The 21799-nt window shown below is 40.9% G+C and overlaps 1 protein-coding gene across 2 annotated transcripts in view; it reads right to left on the bottom strand.

Annotated features, from left to right (window-relative positions):
• Nucleotides 1-21799, bottom strand: part of CORIN (corin, serine peptidase) — a 251514-nt gene that overhangs the window by 229074 nt on the left and 641 nt on the right. The window lies entirely within an intron of this gene.

Here is a 21799-nt window from a genome sequence, read left to right as displayed (position 1 = left end):
ACAAACTTTAAAGTAATAAAGTTTCCTTTTAGGTAGATACAATATCAGAACTCTTTCTGCATATATTGGAGAGTCTTAAAGGTCAGTTTTTCAGCCTATATTTTTTAAAACAATAGAGAATACGGGGGGAAAGAGGGTTGGGTTATCCATTTCTTGGGAAATTAAATATTTGATATTTATTGATAAAAATGTTCTAAATTTCACATCTTGATTATTCGTTACTACATCTCTAAGAAAGCTATGGCAAAATCCAAAGGAGTCAAACAGTTAACATAAAGCCAAACCCACATTTCATTTAGCGCTAAGGAGGCTCCTGAATTTGTTCAAATCTTAGAAACTTAATTGACTCACTAATCCTATAACAATGGAAATGTTGTGACTTTTAAAAATTGAAACAGATTGTCAAAGTGAGTAGAGAATTAAAAGATTGACTTTCTACAGCTGAAAATAATCAGGGAAAGCATACAAGACAAAGTGGATTTTATGCTCTACAACAATTCATTTCAGGCATTTCAATGCAAAGTAAAACATAAACAGATGTTGAAAACAATTAACCTACTGAACCTACCTGCTGAAAAGGAATCCTGCAGTGAAAAAATACAAGTAATGATGTTATGCATTAGATGAAGCAGCAATTTCTTTCTGAATACCTAAAGCAAAAGATGAATTCCAAACTTAACCTTCATCATATGTTTTGCTATAGTTCCATGAATATTCTAGTTGAAAAATGAGAAATTCTATGTTGAGGTTTCCATTACAAAACACGGCTATGTGACATGTTAAAATCCCAGTAATTTGGTTTATTCCACAAATGCTTATGTAACATCTATTCTGTGTTATAGGGCTATAAAGATGAAGAAAACATAGTCCCTGTCCTCGAGGAGTTAACAGCCTACCTCCAAGAAGATATACAGCTTCACAGGTGACTTCAATACCCTATGACTAGGGTAATGCAGACATGTAAAAAGTACAACAACAAATCAACCATAGGTGCAGTGTGAACTTTTGCACTGTAACAACAGTATTTCTTGAGCGTTCATTCCAATGAGCCTCAAAGCACATGTCTGTTGGTTGAAGGAGGAGGGGGGCCAAAGAGAAGCAATGTAATTGCTATTCCGAGAAGGACAATTTTTCACTGATGGACTCTCTCACATATTGCAGGATATTTGGCATCCCTGGCCACCACCTAATAAATGCCAGCCATTGCACATGCACACACACACGTGCACACACACACACTTACACACTCATTGTGACCAACAAATAGCTCCTACTTTATTTCCAAATGTTCTTTAGAGTACTGCCTTCCCTAGTTGAGAACCACTTGGGCCATTCAGCAATCATCTATTGAGCAATACGGTGTGGTCAGCTTGACTCTCTGGATACAAGGCACAGCCCTAAGTAAGCAAACTGTTACCCTTCCTATAGGCATTAATAAACACTAGCTCTTTAGGTAAGTACTAAGTCTTATGCCTTTTTTCCACAGAGGTATGGTACATTTAAAAAATAATAATCATTATGTCTCTTAATTGTGTGTGATCATCACCCTACCTGGAACACAAAGAACGCAGAATTTGAATGTCAACATCAATCGAATATCAATCAAAAAGAAATGACAATGTATTAAGTCCTTTAAAACATATACTACTAACTATATATATATATAACACTATATATATATATAATATATAACTAACATATACTGCTCTTGAACCAGGAGTCTTGAGAGAGTATGGAGTGGTACTAGGGTAGAACAACACACATGGAGTGATTATTTCTTGATCTGGCACAGAATGAGGCTTTAAGCCTTAGTGGACCCATACCAAACGTGGTCCATGTAGGACTTTAGACTTTGGACAGTCTCTGCAGCCTATGCCAGTTCCCAGTGTTTCAGCTGTGGCTGAGGTAGGATCAAGTTTTTAGCTTCTGGAGGTGAACAGGACAAAAGGTGCTGCCTGGAAACTACAAAACAGCTGAGATTCTTTGGTTCTCAAGAAGTAGATGTGAGCTTCTAGTTTTGACTATTTGTGCCAGTCTTAAAATAAGTATTAAACTGAAGAAAGGCTGCCCCAAATTCTATTCCTCCTTATGTTGTTTTAAGCTACATTCAGGGCCATGGAAAGAAAGAGACAAGGGGAGATCTCAATCCTTAAGATGCACAGAATTTGTTCACAGGTTCTAGCCACCCTCTATCACATGATCCTAAGTTCACTCTGGATTTGTTAAACAAATAATCTCTGACCCGGTCTCTAGATTTCATAGACCTAATTCATGGATTCAGCTGTAGATTTACCCTTCTACAGTTGGTAGATTTACCCTTCTAAAGCTGGTAGACTTCATTTGAAAACAAAAATATACAAGGCTTTATCATCATGTATTCCTTCTTCTTGGGGTGAAGTAGGAACACAACTCAATAAAACTTTTGCAAATGCAAAGGCTAAAAAGGCAATTCAAAGGCCTGTGCATTAAACATCCTGTCTCTACAGAATGTTTATCTCAGGAGGTCAAAAAATATCTGGAATGGTTTGATAGTTCAGTCTTACTTTCAGAAAAAGTGTTGTTGACTAAACTACTAAATTAGAGGAAGACATAAGTTTCCTTAAGAGAAGGGTTGAGTTTTGAGCAGGTAGGCTGAGCAGATAAGAAGGAAAAAGTGAGACTCTGAAGGTCTGTGTGGATAGATATAGACGAGCAAGGAGTTGCACCCAGGTCTAATATGCTTAAAGAGTTTATTGGAAAGAGAGAGATGCTTCTGAGAACTACTAGACAATAAAGTATGGCTGGAACCCAAAGAAATCAAACAGAGGAAGAAAGACAAGTTCTCAGAAAACAAATGAATTGTCTGTCCCCAAAAGGTCAAGGATATGATAAATTACTAAAAGGCAGTTTTTTAAAAGCTGCAGATAGACATTTGATTGTAAAAACAACTGAGGAACCATGCCTAAAAGATTGGACAACTGGCCAGACAAGGTGGCTCACACCTGTAATCCCAGCACTTTGGGAGGCCAAGGAATCTGGATCACTTGAGCTCAGGAGTTCAGGACTACCCTGGGCAACATGGCAAAAACCCATCTCTAACAAAAATGCAAAAATTAGCCAGGCATGGTGGTGCACTCCTGTGGTCCCAGCTACCTGGGAGGCTGAGGTGGGAGGATCACTGGAGCCCAGGAAGTCAAGGCTGCAGTGAAATGTAATCATACCACTGCACTCCAGCCTAGGTGACAAAGAAAGACGCTGTCAAAAACAAAACAAACAAACAAACAAAAAAAAAGATTGGACAACTACGCCAAGCAGCTTTTGAAAATCTGGATATATTGAACAGGGTAAGATCTGGAAACTCAACATAAAATTATCCAATAATTCTTACGTATCAAGTTTCAGCCTGACACAGTTATTATAGGTGAGTACATAAGTACTGTGTGTGTGATATAATAGAAAATTTATGGAATTAGGAAAAAGAGAAGACATAGCAAAAATGAAAAATATTTAAAAGGGAGCTGGGCAACCCATAATAGATTGAGTCCAAGCCTAGGTTAGATGCGGATTTGAGAGGAGAACACCTTCTGGATAGGAATTAGCCAACTCAGGAGGATAATGGTAGACAAGATTTACTTGAACATGAAAGCATTCAGCAGACCCAGAATCTACTCATATTTCTCACTATGGGAGACTTCACAAAGGAAGTCTAGAAGAGCAAGTTGGAAAAGATCATGGCCAGAAAACAAAGAGAAACTAAAAGCAAACTGAGCAAAAATTACTGAACCTACAGAAAATATAGATAGGAAATGACTAAATTAAGAAGGAAGTTAAACTCTTGCAAACTCAACGGGGCCTTCCTAGAGGAAGAGGGGACAAACAGAGACAAAAATAGCCAGGGAAAGACAATCTCTTTACAAGGAGTAATAAAGGCTAATATGAGGAACCAACCACTCCTATGCAAAAAAGCAGGAGACAGAAGCAGCGAGAGACATGAAGGGAATCAGAGTCTCCCAAAAATGGGAAGGATAACGGGAGAGGAGAAATGATCCCATTAGCCTTAACTGGATAAGGGTTTCACAAGATCCTGATTCAGAATCAAAGATCAGAGGCATCCTGCATCTCATCTGTGTACCTTGATGCCCATAATTCCATTAATTCCCACCAGCCTTCTACCTCCAAATTCTAGTCCCTCCTGGTACCTGCCTGTTTTCCTGCCCTTAGGATCTGTGAGACATCAAATAAGCCAAAGATAAAATCCCCTTCGTCAGTTTAGCCAGTTCTAAGAGGTTTTCATAACCTATAATCATCAGAATGCTACCAAATACAGAATGCTCCCAATAATTTTATAGACCATCCAGGGGGATCCTAATTGAAACTGCTATTACAATCCTGAAGCCAGACAAGCAGCCCCATCTCCCAGGGTTTGGGAAATGTCCGGAGTATAAAAGTGCCTGACTCCGGAAAGTGTCACTTTCCTCCCCTCCCGACACATTCTTCTTTCAAATGGAACCATCCATGGTTTCAACTATTGTTCATGCCAGTTTAAATACATAGTGGCAGTCGAAAGAAAGAGAGAGGAATTTCTAGGAGCAAGAAAAGAAAGGGAAACTGAAAGCCAGAACAGTAAAAGTTGAGGCTAAGACATCCTGGAAATTAGGGTTAGAGGGAAATAATTAGGGTGAGGGGGAGAAATTTTCTTGGACGTCAGACTAGGAGCTTGGGTCTGGGGTTTGAATGCCAAGAAAGAGACCTGAGAAAAGGCCTAGGTTAGGAGCTGGAAATGAGAACCTTAAATAAATCCAGGACTTTCACAATGCTACACTGTCAGTGAAAGGGAAGTTAGAAAGCTCCACTTAGCCCAAGGAAAGGACTAAAAAAAGCATCCGTGTAAAAGTGAAAACAATAAAAAGCTCTTATGAGAAATGAAAAATTTGCTGTACAAATTTGCATTGTACAGCAAGTGTAGAATTCCCAAGCTGTGAAATTAATATAAAAGTAGATCTCAGACTGGTAATTCTACTAGGGTGCCTACCAGAAGCAAACCAAAACCACTCTGCACTTCTGTAACTGTCCCCTGCCCGAAAAATGAGCTCACAATAAAAAATGTAAAACACATGAGAAAGTGATCTGATAAACTGTGCTAAGAGGTAGAAATAGAATATAGACAAGTCAATAGTCCCTGTCCTTACGGAATACACAAACTATCAAGGGAAAAATAGAGTCAATTGTTACACAAATATTCATTTAATTACTATTGTGATTAATGCTATAGATTGAGTCATACTTTTTATGATTAAAAAATGCTATAGAAAGTACAGCATAAATAATTTATGGCAATGTGAAAAATGAACTCATGGCTGGGTGTGGTGGCTCATGCCTGTCATCCCAGCGCTTTGGGAGGATGAGGCAGGCGGATCATGAGGTTAGGAGTTCAAGCCCAGCCTGGCCAATATGGTGAAATCCCGTCTCTGCTAAAAATACAAAAATTAGCCAGATGTGGTGACGTGTGCTTGTAGTCCCAGCTGCTCGGGAGGCTGAGGCAGAAGAATCGCTTGAACCTGGGAGGCAGAGGTTTCAGTGAGCCGAGATCATGCCACTGCACTCCAGCCTAGACGACAGAGCGAGACCCCATCTCAAAAAAAAAACAAAATGAACTTACAAACTGACCTCAACCTTTTTATTAAAATATGTTCAATTTAACTACAACAGAGAGCAGTCTCATGTTGAAAATACTTCAATGATTAGGAATATTAATTAATATTTACTATAGGTACTTATATATATATAATATTAGAATTATTATTTCAGTCATAATCAAATAATTTACCTTCCCCGCTTCTTTCCACTGATGGTTTTAAATATTTTAAATAATATGTTAATACATACTTATAATAAAAACTGTCTGAATGTTTAATATTTATGATCAGAGTTCAAGGTATTAAGAATTACGTAACATTTTCTAAAATTATAAGAAGTTGATAAAAAGAAAAGAAGGCTTTTGAGATTGTAGATCCCATTGTTCCATCCATCACGTTTTTAAATTTTGTTCTGACGTCTTTCCACAGTTGGTATTCCCAAGCAAGAAAATATTTTTTAAATGATTGTCTCATTTCTTCCCAGCGCTAAAGTTATCTGTACTTTGAGACAAAACCAAACATAGAAATGATAAATGTTTTAAACTATGTATATTATAGATGCACCTAATTTGCTTATGAAAAGACAAACCTCCAGATCCAAATGAGAACAGACTAAACTAATTTAAAAGAGTTCTATAAATGTTTAATACTTGCCTAGCTTTCATGTATCAACTTTTATCCTTTTCAAAGGAAACACAATTAAGAATTGTGGATGTGAATTAAGGGATTATAAATAATCCTATTTTCAATTGAAGAAGTTAGGGGAAAGATATTTCATTTAAGATTAAGTTGTATATTAACAGTATACTAAATTGTTCACTACTTTCAAAAAGAAAAAATGTCCATGACTACAAATAAAGTTTGTCTTAGGGTAGATTTAAAAAAAATGCAAAAGTGAAATATCTCCTGAAATTATTAAACAAAATGTATTTACTTTTTTCCTTTTTAAAAAATTTAAAACACACATGTTTACAGAAGAGTTGAAGGTACAGTATAAGGAACTGACCCATTTTCTTCTGACTTTTCTTCTGACCCGTTTGATACTCAGTTGCTAACCACATGCCTCACTGCTCCAGAATATATTAATGGATATTTCCTATAAACAAGGACATTCTCCTGCCTAAACACAACACAGCCATTAAAATGAGAAGATTACATTGATATATTGCAACCACCTAATTCTCAGACCCCACTGGTTTTTCCATTAGTCTCAATAATACCCCTTCTACCAAAAGGATCTAATTTAGAATCACAATTACATTTGGTTTTCATGTCTCTTTAGTCTTCTTCAGTCTTCCCTTATCTTTTATGACTTTCACAGTTTTGTAAATTACAGGCCAGTTGTTTTGTAGAATGTTCCTCAGTTGTGGTTTAGGATTAAATTCAGACATCTTTGGGAGAAATAACACAAAAGCGATGTTGCATTTTTCTCATTGAATCCTATCAATTTGTCCTTTTATTGATGACAGTCATATCCATCACATGATACTGTTGGGATGGGTCAAGCCTCCCCATTGTAACATTATTTTGTGGAGAGGTACTTTGAAACCATGTTAATATACCATCTCTTCAAACTTTCCATTTCTTTTTTTTTTTTTGAGAGGGAGTCTCGCTCTGATGCCAGGCTGGAGTGCAGTGGTGCGATATCGGCTCACTGCAACCTCCACCTCCCGGGTTCAAGCGATTCTCCTGCCTCAGCCTCCCAAGTACCTGGGACTACAGGTGCGTGCCAACATGCCCGGCTAATTTCTGTATTTTTAGTAGAGATGGGCTTCACCATATTGGCCAGGATGGTCTCAATCTCTTGACCTCATGATCTGTCCGCCTCGGCCTCCCAAAGTGCTGGGATTACAGGCGTGAGCCACCGTGCCCGGCCCCATTTCTTTTTTTATTCGCTTACATAAGCATGGACTATTGTTTTCCTATTTCATTCAATGGTTTATAATTTGTTACTATCATAATTTACTTAGATCCTCAATTTGCCCTCCATTTGGCCAATGGAAGTTCATTAAAGCTGGCTGCTGTGTCCTTGTGACATGCCCTATCATTCTTTGAGCATTTCCTTGCTTTTTGGAACAAGATGCTTTGAATTCATCTGGTACTAGCCTTGCATCACCCTTGGAATCAGCCATTTCTCCAAGGATCCTGGTTCCTTTTTGTAGAAAATGACATTTAAAAAACAAGATCTGAGGGCCCCTTGGTATGCATAGGATGTGCTCATTGTTCCTGGGGTGGTGTTGTTCCCAGTTTCTCTCAGCAGAAAGAGCTATATGGAAAAATGTATTTATATTGTGTGTGCATTCACATATGTACACATACATATAGGCCTCTGTATTTATTTCTATATCTATCTTTACACATTGAAAACCAGACATTTATACACATATCTCCAGTTTCAATCCCATATCACAGAGGTCCAGATCTACTATACTTTCTATACTTTTAACCCCTTTTCCAACAGGGAGAAAGCTGGTTTATTGTTAATACATTTAATTGCTTGATCAATCCCCCAGTCTGTAACTAATTTCCCATGTCCCAGCCCCAGCTGCCATGTGGGCGCCATGCCCACCCTGTCCCAGACGCCGTGCTCATTCTGCCCTGGCTCTCCTATGCATGGACGCCTTCCTCCTCCTACTCAGACCCTGACCCCCATCTTAGGTTGACCTCCACACACACCATCCTTACCCTGCTTGGGCACCAACATACTCTGCTGGCCACCTGTCCTTGTTGATGTGGCTGACGTGCTGCTGTCCCTCCCCACACTTTAGAACCCACCTTACTCTGTCCACTGAACCATTCAGGACTCAATTGTTCACCAAGGAGCAAGGAATAGGAAAATCCAAAGTTTTGAAATCTATGGAAAGCAATCAATGCTATTCCTTTTTTTTTTTTTTACTCCTTTTTTCTCCTAAAGCATATATAAAGAAGAATAACAATACAAGAGCACTTTTAGGAGTGGCTGACATGAAATGATTTAAGAATATTGTTAGGAATATACGTTTCTTATTCAAAGAGCATTTTTGTCCCTCTTATTTGCATTCAGTTAATAGAGGTAGTGTTAAACAACAACAGAAAAAAAAAATACACACACAGTGCTACCAGGAGGCCAAACAGGTAAGCTGAGCTTGTCATAAAACAACTCAGACCACTAACCAAGGCACACCCAGGTGAGATCTTGCAGGTCCTTTGTTGGGGCTACTTCACGTTCTCACCAGGATGCCTTAGGAAAAGCTTTTCTTTCTTTCTTTTTTTGCTTTGTAGAGACAGAGTCTCAGTATGTTGCCCAGGCTGGTCTTAAACTCCTGGCCTCAAGCAGGAGGCCTCTCCCTTCAGCCTCCCAAAGTGCTGGGATTACAGCCATGAGCCACCATGCCCCAGGTTCACCTTCTTTGTTTTAATTTCAAACAGGATGGAAACTCAGTTCTATTGTTATGATTCTATTGTTCTGCAGAAGAGGGCAGAATAAAAATCACCACAGGCCAGATTAGAGCTGTGTATCCAAGTCTAGATTTTGAATTCAAAAAACCACAAAGGCCAAGGGGAAAGAGAACGCTAAACTCTCAAGTTTGTCCTAACCTCTTTAGGGAATGAAACTGGACACAGCCAGACAGTCCTTCAGTCATTCCTAGCTTGAAAGATCCCTCCCCACTCTGCCTTGCTTACCCAACGTGGGCAGCTGGGTGTGACAGCTTTGAGGGGCCTCCCCAGGGCTATTTTTAACCTGGTGTTATCTGCTTACAGACTTTCCACCAGGGCAGCCGCAGGTCCAGGGAGTCACTCCAGCTGGGAAATGTGAGCACCCCGCTGGCCTGTGGCAAATGAGGTATTTTAACTGAGACTTGAGAAGCTCAGAATTGTCATCTGCTTCAGGCCTCAGGGTGCGAGACACAAAACAGAGCCAAGCAAGAGAGGCTGTGTGCGGACTCTCCAGTTCCTTAGCAACCAGTTGCTGGGCTTGTTGCTGGAGGAGGGCTCTGTAAGTGTCCTGATCAGCGATGGAAAGCCAGCCTCAGAGTCTTTCCTGGCAATTATGTGGCCCCCTCCCCATAGAAGTGAGGCCTGGGAGTCCCCCTTGCAGGCGAGGTATTCTGCCAGGCTTTCCCACACCACACCTATCTGCGGCTGATTAGCATCACCTGGGACTTGTTAGACACATGAATTCTTGGGTCTCAACCCAGACCTGTTAAATTAGAAACTGACAATGGGACCCAGCGATCCGTGTTGGATCAGACCCTCCAGGTAATTCTCATGCACACTAAAGTTCCAGAATCACTGGCCTAATCACACATTTGCTAACATTCATAGATAAAGATGTAAGAGTAACACTTGAATCCCACCAAGCCCACATTGCAGTAATTCTTTTAAATGAATAACTTTTAGAACATTTTTACACTTACCAGAAAAAAAAGTGAGCAGATAGTAAAAATCACCAGTAACTTTTTCAAACCACTGCTTTTTTTTTTTTTTTTTTAGATGGAGTCTCACTCTGTCACCCAGGCTGGAGTGCAGTGGCGTGATCTCGGCTCACTGCAACCTCTGCCTCCCAGGCTCAAATGATTCTCCTGCCTCAGCCTGCCAACTAGCTTACTAGATTACAGGTGCCCGCCACCATGTCTGGTCAATTTTTGTATTTTTAGTAGAGACAGGGATTCACCATGTTGTCCGGACTGGTCTCGAACTCCTGACCTCAGCAATCTGCCAGCCTCATCCTCCCAAAGTGCTAGGATTACAGGTGTGAGCCACTGAATCCAGCCAACCATTGCTTTTTTCTGCTGCTCACTGTACCCTAATAAGAAAACCTCCTTCCTCTGTTCGTCCTTAAAGGCAGTGATAAGACACCAACTGAGTTTTTGCCATCAAAGGCGGCAATTGGGTCAGAGAAAGAAATAGACCCCAGCGCTAAGGGAAGATGGCAGTAATGCACAAAAACCCTAGGAATGACTGCAAATGCCTACCCCAGCACAAGCTGAGATGAACAACTGTGATTGTCTAAGACTCTGCAGCCAGGGCAACACCTTCACAAAACACGCTTGGAAATGATGTGAATATTTGTGTATCAGTTATATAGTTGTTTCTTCTTGCTGCTGTAACAAATTACCATACACTTAGTAGTTTAAAGCAACACAAATTTATTGTCTCACAGTTCTGGAGGTTGGAAGTCTGAAATCAGTTTCACTGGACTAAAGTCAAGGTGTTATCAAGGCTGCTTCCTTCTGAAGGCTCTCAGGGGAAAATCTGTGTCTTTTTCAGCTTATAGTGGCTGTGTCTATTCCCTGGCTTGTGGCCCCTTCCTGTATCTTCAAAGCACATTTCTCCTCCCATCTCTACATCCACCATCACTAATTGTCACATGTGATTCTGACCTTTCTGCCTCTCTAAGGGCTTTGTGATCACATCAGGACCTCCCACATAATTCAAGATAATCTCCCCATCTCAAAATCCTTTATTTAATTACATTTGCAAAGTCCCTTTTGACATAGAAAATAATATTCACAGGTCTCAGGCATTAGTATGTGGGTTTATCTAGGGGGTCATTGTTCGGAACATCTCGCTCCATAAAGCCCTGTACCCTCTAATGCTATAGACACTAGCTATGTGTTGTCATTGAGCACCTGCAATGCAGCTCATTTGAACTGAGAAATGCTGTAAGGGTAGTGAAATTTAAAGACTTGTTATGAAAAAAAGGTAAAAGATTTCATTAATAATTTTTATGTTGATTACATATTAAAATTATAAAATCTTGGATACATTGAGTTAAATAAGCTATCTTATTAAGATTAAATTCATCTGTTTCTTTTTGCTTTTTCAAGTGCTGCTACTAGACAATTTTAAATTACATCTGTGGCTAACATTATATTTCTATTGGAGCAGTCCTACTACAGACCATAAAGGAGGCAGGGTGACATTAACTTTCAGTTGTTTTATTTTTGCCTTACTTATAAGAGAGCCCAGACTTTGGAAGCAACATTTCTTCTTTCTCTAGAGAGAGCCACTAAATTCCTGCAATTAAGATTTCAATTCAAGAGAGATATTTTATTAGGGATATGCACAACTAGATAAGCGTAACAATAAAAAAAATACATTTATCCAGCAACATGCATTCTAATAAAGCATTTTCATTAATACATTCTTTCATTAAGTCCTCATTACAGCCTTGTAAGAGATCTATTATTCCAACTTTTCAGAGAAGAAAATGGAGCCTAAGGGAAATTAACTTGCTGGAGGAGCACCCAGTCAGTAAGTGATAAGCTAGAACTTGAGCCCATGTCTATGCACCTCTGCACCCAAGGCTGCCTGGCTGATTTCCTGGTTTGGGTTTAGTGGTTTAATCAGGCTCACTCTACTTCCTGAGTGGTTTTACTTTCCACCCTCCTAAATTTCAGAGATCTCAGGATTTTCCCTTTCTACCTTAAAGTTCTGCTCCTTTGCTATTCTGAGCACATTTTTATTATGTTTTTTTAAAAATTATTTCTTAACTTTGAATGCATAGGGGCATATTTCCCACCTACTTATTTAAAGAAGATTTTCTCCTGTGTCACACTTCCTCAGCACCCAGAGGCACACCTGGCACCCAGCTTGATCCTGGGCCATCTGGTGGAAGAGCCCTGATGCCAATGACTGTCTCTCCTCGTTCTGTTCACCACCCATAGCTGCATACATAGGTAAGATGTTCGGATCTGACCTCTAGCCAGAGTAGATACCCTCAGAGAAACCAGAGCTATGGTGGTTTAAACTGCCTCCCAGCTTTCCTCTGATCAGTCTTTTGGGGTTGAACAGGTAATTTTTCACTTTGGCAGAGGGTCACTGTAAGAAGAATTAGCGAATGCCCACTAAGAGGGAAGTGGACACTAAGGTCATGTAGGATGCCCCTTACCCAGGCAGCACTCCTATGGCATAATCAGAAATATGTGTTTGGTTTTTTTCCCAATTCCTGACACAGGACTCCTTAAATCCCTTGGAATATCCTGAGTGATACGAGTGATAAGAGCACCTTTTATTCTAACTTTTGTTCTAACGAGGTGATTCTTGGATTCTTGAAAACCCCTAGCTAGCTTCAGGATAGGGGCTGGTCTCCAGAAAAACCAAACTTTGATTAGAAGCCTAGAGTTTTCAGCCCTACTCCCCAACCTCCTGGGAGGAGAGAGGGCTAGACATTGAATTAATAACCACATACTTATGCCTGTGTGATGAACAAAATCTCCATAAAAACCCCTAAGTGTCAGGGCTTAGAGTTTCTGAATTGGTGAACACATCTACATTCTGGGAGCATCCCAACTCCATGGGGACAGAAGCTCCTGCACTTTCTAAGGGTATTGTGATCACATCAGGACCTCCCAGATAATCCAAGATAATCTCCCCATCTCAAAATCCTTAATTTAATTACATTTGCAAAGTCCCTTTTGACAATTTTGACATATAAAATAATATTCACAGGTCTCAGGGATTAAGATGTGGGTTTATTCCAGGGGTCATTGTTCAGACCATCTCATTCCATATAACCCTGTATTCTCTCATACCGCAGACATTTGCTACATGTCATTATTGAGCATGTGCAATGTAGCTCATTTGAATGGAGAAATGCTGTAAGGGTAGTAAAATTTAAAGACTTGTTATGGAAAAAAAAGGTAGGCCAGGCGCGGTGGCTCATGCCTGTAATCTCAGCACTTTGGGAGGCCGAGGCGAACGGATCACGAGGTCAGGAGATCGAGACCATCTTGGCTAACACGGTGAAACCCCGTCTCTACTAAAAATACAAAAAATTAGCCGGGCATGGTGGTGGGCGCCTGTAGTCCCAGCTACTTGGGAGGCTGAGGCAGGAGAATAGCGTGAACCCGGGAGGCGGAGCTTGCAGTGAGCCGAGATAGTGCCACTGCACTCCAGCCTGGGTGACAGGGCGAGACTCCATCTCAAAAAAAAAAAAAAAAAAAAAAGGTAAAATATTTCATTAATTTTTATGTTGATTACATATTAAAATTATGAAATCTTGGATACATTGAGTTAAATAAGCTATCTTATTAAGTTCAAATTTATCTGTTTCTTTTTGCTTTTTCAGTGCAGCTACTAGACAATCTAAAATTACATCTGTGGCTAACATTATATTTCTACTGGGGCAGGACCCTTCTGGACCTTCTGGACCTTCTGGACCTTGGCCTAGGCACGTCTTCATTTGGCTGTTCATTCGTATCCTTTATCATAAACCAGTGAATGTGAGTTAAGTGTTGTCCAGAGTTCTGTGAGCCATTAGGGCAAATTATCAAACCTGAAGAGGGAGGGAGTTATGGGAACCCCTGATTCATGGCCAATCAGTCAGAAGTGCAGGTGGCCCAGAACTTGCAACTGTCATCTAAAGTCGGGGGCAGTCTTGTGGGATCTGGCACTAACTCCAAGTAGACAGTGTCAGAATTGAGTTGAATTATTGGACACCCAGTTGGTGTCAGAGAGTTGCAGCAGTGGTGTCAGGAAAGATACCATGCATCTGGTGTCAGGAAGGAAAAAACACACCAGCTTGTCAGCTATCAGAAAGGGAAGAGAGAAACAATAAAGTAAAATGGGACAGTGTCCTGCTCATTTTCTGCTGCCACATAAAAATTATAGCCTTTAGATTGAAAAAGGCCCTGAAAGAGTAAATAGTCCAACTACCTCATTTTACACAAGTAAACCAGGATCTAAAAGGTTAACTGACTTCTGTAAAATCTCAGCAACCTAATACCAACTTCTTATTGAACTCCCCTTTCTGGTGATGCTTGACTTGAACAAAACTGTTTTAAAGGATGACAGAGAAATAGTAAATAAAACAATATAGCTTTGATTTCCAAACCACACTACAGAGAAGTAGCATCTTGCTCCCAGAATAAGGCTCTAAAATAGGCACATGAAGATGAAAATCATGTACTGTCAAACTAATCCCTGAAAAGCCTTAAGAGAGTGTCACATTGGAGACCAATGTAACTTCCAACAATAAATCCCACATGGTGTTTGTTTTTTTTTGTTTCAGAGCTGGAACAGGCTCATCGGTTGAGTACCAGATTAATTAATTGGCTTGAGGTTAGGGAATAAAATGGCACAATCTTTAAACCCAGGATCACACGTGGAACTGCAAAAAGGATACACATAAAAGGCACCAGGTTCTGAAACTAATGGCAGATTCCTTTCTCTCATCTTTTGCTCTTACTCCAGGACACTGAATAGAATGACTCATATTAATTAAACATTCATCTCTCCTCCCTGCACTCATGGTTTAGGGTTTATTGCTTAGTTAGAAACTAAGCTTCACAAGTGCATGAATCCCTGTTTTGTTCATAGATGTCTCCTAAGTGCCTAATAATATACCTGTCACATAAATGTTTGTTAAATAAGGAGATGAATGTATTCTTTTTGTCCAGGCTGTATAGTTGAATTCTCATACATTAAAGCTATTTAGGTCTAGCTATGGCTTTCACTTCTTGGGAAGTTGTGGTGCTATTACCAGAAAAATTCAAACAGAACTATGCATAAAAAGATTTTTCACCATTCAGGAGGTTCTTGGAGTCCCAGATTAAGATTTCCTGGTACTGTCAATCTCTATCTATGACACTTCAGCAGAATGACACTTTTGTGACTTCAGAGACACTGACACCTACTTTCATAGCTGCATAGGACTTTAAAACTCCCCCAAAGTGCTACAAACAAAAAGTACTCTTCAAGTGCTGTCAACCTAAAGGTTAACGGGTTGAAAGGACCCTGGGCTAAGGAAGCACAAGCTGGAGACACCAAAATGGTCTTCGCAACTCGCCTCTATATTTTCTGCCCTGCTCCTAAGCCAGCCTGTTGGCTGACTGGCCCTTCTCCACAGATGTCATCTTGAGCCTCTTACAGAGTTTCAGCACTGACATTAATGACAAGATGGATCACCTACAGGACCACCTTGGATCCTCAACCAGCCTGATCAAGCATTGACACTGCATTTGTCACCACCAGCTCTGATGGTTTGGACATGTAGAAATGTATTGCAGGAGAATATGCAAACAGCTGCTGTAAGGTGAGCTGATCGGGACAACTGCCAGCAGGCAGAAGGGAAGGCATAATTAATGGGCACCCTTCAGCAGAGCTCAGAGCAGACCAAACGCCAATGCAGAAGGCTCAAGAAAGAGGCAAACAGACTAGCCACTGCTCCAGGATGACTGTGGCTCTTTATGAGTGAAGAGAAAGGGTAGAGACTGAAGACAGAACTGGGGACAGTGAGAGGCTTGGGGAAGAACAGCTGATTCAGCAGTCCCAAGGTGAGTCATCCCATGTGTTCCACACCCAGGTAGAAAGCGCTCATTAGCAGAACATAATCTCCCAACTTGCATGATGATCGTCTGTCCATGAGAATAATAAACATTACAGATTGTGCTTGCACTAAAGCAGATTTAGTAAAGCCTCAGGAACAGAATATACTTCATGGGGTAAGAAATCCAGCTAGGGAAAAGACTGACCTATCTATGCATCTGTAATGGGTTGAATAGTGTCTCCAAAATATATGTTCACCGAGAACCTCAAAATGTGTCCTTCCTTTGGATATAGGGTCTTTGCAGTTGAAGTTAGTTAGGACAAGGTCATACTGGATTAGGGTGAAGCCTAAATCCAATATGACTGATGTTCTTATAATAAGAGAACACACAGAAACACACACCAGGAAGGCCATGGAAGTAAAATATATAGTTTGTCAAATGAGGATGAATTCAAGAAGGGGTCCTATGTAGTGAGATGGAGTATTAGTTTTTAAGCCTGATTAAATTAAACACTTGGTGGATCTTTCCCCCAGACATTGTACTTAGTATTATAGTGCTTTCATTCTTGTAAAAAATGGTACAACATGTAGGAGTACCTATGGAGGGAGAAGAGCCTCCTTCTGTTGTATTAGTTTCTGCTGTAAAGCCAGGAAAATCATCGGCCGTAAAGCTCATAGGGAGGGAAAAGAACAATACATAAGCAAAATCATCAAGGCTGAAGGGGAGAACTCAGAGGATTATGTGACTAATACTCACTTGTCAGTGATTTATACATCAATCTGGCCATTTACTATTCAACAAATGCCTAGGCCATGTAAGAGACCTCAACAAACGGAAGTGATTCTGCTATAGGAAACCACTTCTTAAAAGAAAAAGAAGCAAATAGAGGTGCTTTACAGGAAAACTTTTCCTTTTCTTTTCTTTCTTTCTTTTTTTTTTTTTTTTTTTTTTTTTTTTTTTTTTTTTTTTGAGATGGAGTCTCGCTCTATCACCCAGGCCGGAGTGCACTGGGATGATCTCAGCTCACTGCAGCCTCTGCCTCCCGGATTTAAGCAATTCTCTTGCCTCAGCCTCCCAAGTAGCTGGGACTACAGGCAGGTGCCATCATGCCCTGGTAATTTTTTTGTATTTTTAGTAGAGATGGTGTTTTGCCATGTTGGCCAAGCTGGTCTCGAACTCCTGACCTCAGGTGATCGATCTGGCTCAGCCTCCAGTAATCCCAGTGAGCCACTGTGCCTTGGCCTAGAAAAATTTTTATCATCCTAAAATCTTATATCATCACTCAAGCAAAAGAAAGCTCTAGAACTGCCTGAGAGAACAGCCTGCAACGAAGGAGATCATGTATCTGTGCTGCCCAATACAGTTGCCACCAGCTTTATAAAATAACTGAGCACTTAAAATGTGCCCAAGGAGACTGAAGAAATAAATTTTTAATTTGATTTAATGTTGATTAAATTTAAACAACCACAATTGGCTAAGAGCTACTCCATTGCATCACATGGCTCTAGAGTCACAGAAAGCTGCCTGTGGAAAAAGTCTTGAGACATTTCTCACCAAGTCTAGGATGAGACTGGATCCTCAAGTAAAAACAGATTAGGAAACAAATCACCAAAGCAATTACGAGCAAGAAAAAAAAAAGCTAGAGGTATCACACGTCATGATTTCAAAATATATTACAAAGCTACACTTATCAAAACAGTATGGTACTCATATGAAAACAGCCATATGGCCAAACAGAAGAGAGATCCCAGAAATAAACTCATACATACATGGTTGACAAGGATGCCAAGAATACACAATGGAGGAAAGATATGTCTTCAACAAATGGTGCTGGGAAAACTGGCTATACATATGCAAAAGAATAACATTGGACCTTTATCTCATGCCATGCACAAAAATCAAGTTAAAATGGATTAAAGCCTTAACCATAAGACCTGAAACTGTAAAATTTCTGAAAGAAAACATAAGGGAAAATCTTGACATTGACCTCGGCGATAATTTCTTGGATACGACACCAAAAGCATAGGCAAAAAAAAAAAAGCAATAATAACCAAATAAGATTATGCTAAACTAAAAAGCTTCTGCATAGCAAACGATATGATCAACAAAATGAAAAGGCAATCTATAAAGTGGGAGAAAATATTTGTGAATCATATATCTGATAAAGGATTAATATCCAACATATATAAGGAACTCCTTCAATTCAGTAGCCAAAAAGCTAATAGCCTGATTTTAAAATGGGAAACAGACCTAAATAGACATTACTCCAAAGAAGACATAAAAATGGCCAGTAAGTATATGAAAGATGCTCAACATCACTAATCATCAGAGAATTACAAATCAAAACCACAAAGAGATTTCAGCCCTTTGCCACTGTTAACGTGATCAAAAAACAAAAGATAACAAGTGTTGGATGCCAAGAAAATGCATCTCTTGTATATGGTTCATGGGAATGTAAATTGGTGCAACCATTATGGGAAAGAGTATGGAAGTTCCTCAAAAAAATTAAAAATAGAACTATCATATGATCCAGCATATGGTACCAGCATACAGTATAGAACTAACATATGATCCCATTTCTAGATATGTAACCAAATAATTTAAAATTGGGATCTTGAAAAGACATCTGCATTCCCATGTGCATTGCAGCATTATTCACAATAGCAAAAACATAGGAGCAGCCTAATGTCCACTGATAGATGAATGGATACAGAAAAATGGGGTATATATAAACTGTATGTATATATACATACAGTACAATATTACCCAGCCTTAACAAAGAAACAAATCCTACCATTTCTGACAGCAGAGATGAACCTAGAGGACACTATGCTAAGTGAAATAATCCAGACACAGAAGGACAAATACTACATGATCCCACTTAATTGAGGAATCTTAAAACAGTCAAACTCATAGAAGCAGAGAGTGGAATGGTGGTTTCCCAGAGGAGGAGGAAATGGGGAGGTATTGGACCAAGGGTATAAAGTTTCAGTAATGCAAGATAAATAAGTCCTAGAAATCTACTACACAGCATGGCTTCTGTAGTTAAGAATACTATATTCTATACTTAAAAATTTGCTAGGTGGGTAGATCTTATGTTAAGTGTCCTTATAACAAAATAATAATAACAATAATAAAGATGGCAGAAGGGAACTTTTGAAGATGATGGATAGGTTTGTGACATTAATTGTGGTGATGGTTTTATAGATGTATACTTGTTTCCAAACCTATCACATTGTTTACATTAAATATATACAGGTTTTTGCTCGCCAATACTTCAATAAAGTAGTTCTTTAAAAAAAGGTTAGGGAACCTTCACCGGAATATACCACTATTACATAAAGTACTTCTAGTACATATTCCACAGTCTGCAGTGTCCTTACCAGTGGTCAGTAGTACCATCTACATTTTCTGACCAAGGAAACTGAGGCCCAGCAAGATTATTTGACTTGCCCAGAGCCTTGCGGTTCTTAAGGGGCAGAGTCAGAGGTCTGACACCAAAGCTCGTACTCTTCCCACCAAGGCAGGTCATCTACAGCACCTTCTACTCTTAAGGGGTCTGCCATTTCCACCCTCTCTGAACAGACATAAAACCAACAAGTGTATTATGTCTGTGTGTGTCTTTATGTGAGTGTGTAGACTCTGAGGAACAGGTAAGTCTTGGAATCCCTTGAGTGTTTAGTGTGAACCTAGTATGTTTAGCCAGCCAGTATCAGGTCAGTACCCTTTAGCCAGCCAGCCAGCCTCATTTTCCATTTGGTCCAGCAAAATGGAATGCCAAGAATAGTGACGGGGCTAACAGGATGCATGAATCCATACTTGTTAAATAACTTATTAGGTAGAAGTAGCAGGTCAAACAAACCTTTCCCCCTCAGATACGCTCAGCAACAATTCAGTGTTGCGGCTCTCCTGCTCCTCAGAGAGCTCTTATTACCCCAGCAGTGGAGACACTCAGAAACCCTAAGACCACAAGTCTTTGTGTTGAAAGAGGCTAGAAGTGCGGAAAAGAGGAAAAATAAGGAAAGGAGTACCTCATTAACAGTATGGAGATTTGAAAGTACAGGCTTTTGAAAGTGACTCTCTGAAGCTCCTGGGCCACTCAGCTTCTCCTCTAACTTCCTGTCTGCCCCCAACAGTGGGGGAGGTCAACGGAGGGGCTGGCCAGTCAATAGAACTAGCAACTGCTGAAATCCACATGAAGCTATGGTGGAGAATGTGACCCTTCCAAAAGGAAACCACAGCTGGTTGTGGAATGCAAGATGCGGAAGCACTGATGCCTGCCTTCTATGCTGTTGCTATTGTGATTTCTGCAGCATCATGAAGAAGGTTTCTGATGGAATGAATTTTGCATCTTTTAAGAAAGTGTCCCTATACCTGGATATGTGCTTGATGAGGTTAATAGAGCAATTCTTGGTGTGTCTTTTTAACCCACAGGAAGGTTAACAGAGGCTTTCATCGTTGGTCCTGTAAGCCTACCCTGAAAGGAACTTTCTGGAAAGAGTCCCCTCCCCCTTAAAAAATGCCTTATAGAATCTTGAGGTTTTGAGGTTGATGTGTTTCCACACCCAAATAACCCCAAAATAGTTCATCCTATTGAAATTCTTGGTGTCCTGGAAAGCATTCTATGGAAAACCTGCCTGGTCAGCCAAGCCCACACGTGAGTCTATGCAGACATCTCCTCTAACCTCGCAAGCCCCAGGAACCTCCTCTAACCTCTCAAGTCCCAGGATCTGAGGACAAATTTTTAGCACAATCTCACACAACAAACCTATTGGGCACCTAATAATAGAAACAAGCTAATGAATGTTTTGACTGTGACAAAAAAAAATGGTTTAATAACTTTTTATAAATGCATTGTTTCTTCTCATTGTCTCAGGGTTATGCCAAAATTAATTTCAAAACTATCTGCTTAAATGTGTCCTTGGACAATAATCACCAGTAAGTCCTGACTTCACCCCCTTTCTGGTAGCGGTCTGACGTTCTTTTGCAGAGTTTCGCTTCCATCGATAAGTTACTTTAAATAAAAAGTTAAAATAAAAACTAGAAGCCACAATTGTGCCTATGTCAGTCGTCGAAGTCTTGTACAGGAGTCCGTCTTCGCAGCGCATCGTTCTCAGAAGTTTCCCGCGGGAGGAAAGCTCCACTTTATGAATTACTCGAACAGCTTCCCTGGGAATGCCCAGCCCCGAAGCTTCCCTGCTGAATTCATAGTCAGAGCTCCCAGGGCTCGGTCCCAGGAACCGGGAGCCGTGCAAAAAGCGCGTACGCTGCCATCCACTGGCCCCGAGCAGGTAGTAGCAGGAGTGGGGCGCCTGCCACGGGAGCTCAGGAACTGGGTCCCAGTAAGACCCGACAAGACACCACCTCCCTTCCGCCCGCACAGCCTGCCCTCTCTGCCTGCAGCTAGCGTCACCGGTCGGTCCCCGATTCGGAGCAGCTGGGACCCTCGCGGTAGCAAGCGGATTCCGGGGCCCTAATGACACCGAAGGAGAAGGGCAACCGCAAATTAGACCTTCTTCCTGGGGGCTCAGGCCAGTGGGGACTGTCCGTGGTGCCCTTCCCTTTCTTTCTCCTCCTGAACGAGAGCCAACGCTGCCCCTTCCCAGGACTGGATCGGAGCCAACCAAATCCTACAGCGCAGAGCCTGCGCCCCCGGCGGCCAGCGCTCCTGTGCCTAGGCAGGTTCACGCCGGAGAAAGTTTGCACGCAGGGACCTACAAGTTCCCAGCACTCTGCAAGAGGGCCAGTTCTGGGATGCCAGCACTTAGGACGGGCGAGTGATCCCCAGGCATCAACTGGGGGCCGGGGAACCAAGCGCGAGCCCGGGCTGTGGAGGGACCGAGACCCAGGCGCTCGCAGCTGGGGAAGGGGGCTTACGTCTGGGGCAGGCAAGACTGCTGCACAGTCCCTCCAGCCACCCGGCGCCCGCGA

Source organism: Pan troglodytes, chromosome 3 (assembly GCF_028858775.2).
Source record: "Pan troglodytes isolate AG18354 chromosome 3, NHGRI_mPanTro3-v2.0_pri, whole genome shotgun sequence".
NCBI lineage: Eukaryota > Metazoa > Chordata > Mammalia > Primates > Hominidae > Pan > Pan troglodytes.
Note: the sequence above shows the minus strand (reverse complement) of the source record. Positions and strands in the feature narration are given on the sequence as shown.